This window comes from Mercenaria mercenaria, unplaced genomic scaffold, assembly GCF_021730395.1.
Source record: "Mercenaria mercenaria strain notata unplaced genomic scaffold, MADL_Memer_1 contig_3203, whole genome shotgun sequence".
NCBI lineage: Eukaryota > Metazoa > Mollusca > Bivalvia > Venerida > Veneridae > Mercenaria > Mercenaria mercenaria.
The window spans coordinates 3706-7410 of NW_026461322.1; positions in this window are offsets into that span (position 1 = coordinate 3706).

Here is a 3705-nt window from a genome sequence, read left to right on the forward strand (position 1 = left end):
TTAAAATGTTTATGGTCTTCTCAAAATTCACTAAATTGTGTTTTCAAATCGGAACAGTCTAATTCGTAATTAGGGAATTTGTAACATGTCAAACGACTCTATTGTTTATTTCTGAAATTAAAGCGTGATGCGTCTTGTTATGCTGTCTGTTTGGTAAAGTTCTTCTTAATTTTATCAATACAATTATAAATACCTGTGTATGAGGTTGCGAATTTTGTCTACCTTAAATTTGGGTTTCACACGAACCAATTCTGCTGCATATTCATTTCAGACGCTTTTTCGTCATTCAAAGTAAGGTTTGTTTATCTTACTATTAAGTATGTCTATACAAAAATTTATCTCAACCTACTGAGAGGTTGATGATACATGTTAACAGGGCATTTAACTTTACACATGGACCGATATTTTTCCAAAAGTTTCAAAACTTAAATGAAAAAAAGAAATGCACTAATCGGGACAAAGTAAATTTATAATGTTAATATGAGGCTGTAAAATATTTCGGGATAAATCTGTATATATTATTATGCACCTTAACGACAGCTATGGCCGTGCAACCACCCCCCCCCCCCCATCAACCCCAACTCTCAAAGAGACCTGTATCGTCTTAGATTGCAACAACCCAACAATTTGGCAAAGGAACCATTCTTTTTCACAGTTTAGATCCAAAATGCAGCGAGCCATCATTTCATTCATGTAGTTCAAAAAAGTCCGTGGATACCCTCTGGACCCCTGAATAGGAGGGCATGGCCCCTTTACGTTATTCCAAAATGACAAGGGAAAAGTCCGTGACTCCTTGTTATAGATACATTTATAAAAGCCGGTTACTTTTACTTACATGTTAATATACCATTTGTATATATAGAGCGGTTACCTAGACTTTAGTATGCTAACAACTGCTCACTGAAATATTTCTTAAACCGGGTCAGTAATAGATACATTCGTCTTCTTCAACGTAATGACATCTGAATATTATTGTATATTTTATAATCTCAATCTCCTAATGCAGCTTTAGAGGACTATAATAAATTTTGAAATGGCTGTTCGTTCGCATAGACTGAAAAAAGTTTCTAAAAGCCTTTGCACTGGCTTCGGAAGAACTTTACATTATATGAGATGTTAGAAAGAATTGTCGGTGTTTCGTATTGTCGTGTCTGCGGGGGCGACGGCACAGACACTATTTGTCGATTTTAGTTTTTTCGTGTTGGCAGGGCGCAAACATGGACAAAAAGAATGAATTTGTCGTGTTTTTCGAGTTAGGTGTCGGCCGGCGAAAAACCAACACGAAAACTTGACAAATGATGTATTTGTCGTTTTTTCTTTCGAGCGGCAGGGCGAAACGCGACAAATAAAGGGCGCCGACACGACAAATTTATACCCATAAATGTCATAAATCAGCCACCATATGTTTAAGATAAGCGGCCTCTTTTAGTGGCTCTTGAGCACTCTCCTGTGTGACCTGAGTATGTTTAGTGACAGAAATATAAAAAACAATGTATATTTCACCAAACTCCAGACAAGGTGTGCTTTCAATCAGATTTTGCTTCTTTTACATATACTTTTGTTGAATATATATTAGCAAAAATACCCTAAATGCACCATTTCTACTCGAAGGAATCAAAAATTTATCAGAGCTCACATACTTATACCACCGTGCATTGTCGCCTATTCGCATGTTCCCTGCAGGACCACCTTATTCAGAATCAGACGCTGTAGGCATTCGCCGTCTGTCTGTCTTGACTGTTGTCTGTCTGTCTGTTCGCCGTCCGCATTAGTTAGTCTGGCTTTCACCTGTCAAATGCTGGCCTGGATTTTGACGAAATTCACAGGAGTGATTAGACCCACGAATCGATGAGCAATATCTCGACTGATCTGTCTTCGCTGCACAAATGGCCGCCAGAGCTAAAGGTGGAAATTATTGCCTGGCTTCCAGAGGTCAAATTGCTGCCAGATTTCGACGAAATTCACCGGACGTGATCAGTACCAAACTCAGTGTACATATCTCTGGCACGTTCCGCTACGCGCACAAAATGCCCACCGAAACGAAAATAGAAAAAATATCCGGAATGTTTCCGGACAACATTGCGAAATTATAGAATAAGAAGGATTCGATCTCACTGCACGATACATAAAGAAATGAAAAAAAGAGAATTTTGATCAGATTTGACGTTTTTCGCAGACATACATGCTTAATTAAAAACAACGGATTTCACAGAGTACTCATCCAAACTAAGATGGGTCTAATTGGCCAAATGTTGACTTCAGGCCTCCGTTTTTTAGCAACATAATTATGTTCGACTTTTGTTTGCCCTTTCCTTGGGCGTATGTGCACGCATCTTAGCCATATTTTGGCATTGTCGCGTTATTACAGTAGAATCAGCAATTTTAAGATTTAAAAATTGTTAAAAACAAAAAATATGTTCATGGGCACGAACACTGAATATACTTTGAAACTGTTTCAAGTTTTATTGATTAATTAATTTAAATATTTATTTATTTTTTGGTTTTGATTATGCGATCGAAATTCGGTAATTGCGGACGATATTGCGATTTTACTGGATGTAGACAGATTCGGGTGTCAATCGAGATATTGATATAGGCATAAGTGAACACTAGGTGAACCAGCTGATTGAGTTCCTCATATGAAGCATTCTACTCAAATTGAGGTTTTGAACCCACATCGGTGGAGCGCAAAAAACCCATTCGGACCCTAACCACACGGCGACGAAAAGTTCAATATATGATATATATCAGATATCAGTTTAAACAAATTGACAGAGGTTTTATTCTGAATACTTTCCACACAATAGTACCCAAGTTTCAAATTATGCCCTTATGCTCGTTACATGCATTTTCTGTTTATTTAAGTAGACTTTATGATGGTGAATGTAAGCTTAATCTGTAACGACCAAAAAATGTGTTAAATTTGAACTAAACATGTTTCAGTAAAAATTACGCTGTTTATTTGCTGTGCTTCAACAGAGCATAAACACTATGAGACATTTTGTAATAGGCCTTCTTTTTACATATGTCGTCGTCTGAAAAATCGCGGTGAAGCAATATGTAAGGAATATGTATCTACTATGAAAAATCAATTGGAATATTAGGGATAACGCATAGTTTTGTCTATAAACGTCGTGATATTATTATTTTTATAGCACTCTTTTCATCATAAATAACGTTCAAAAGCGATGAGGGATTGGTTGTGTTCAGCACGGTAGGTATTCTATGAATGTTATTACATATATACAAATTGAATATGCGCTACGCTATTGTTTAGCTGAAACATGTAAAGACTAATATATGAATATTTTATCCATGAACGGCATTAAATTTCCATGAAATGCGCGGTGATGTCTGCGTTGTTTTTAACATGGACTTTATTTCCTTTTGAATTATCCGTTTTGTGCCGTAATACGTTTTGCTCAAGCCATGAATATGCCATATATAAGAGTATTTTAACAGCACGTGCGGGCGAGTATCTCTGCTAAACACACGGTTTATATATTGATAAAAAAAACCCGCTACAAAATGACAGACGGCAGTTTATGCTGCTTTTACGCGTACAAACTTAGACGTCACGTCAACATAAATGGCGTCGAAAATGAGTGTCACTATTATTTGTTTACACGAAAAAGCATGCGATTTCTTTCATTTACACACAATGAATTAAATATTAGGCACGCATAAATAACTTTAGACCATCTA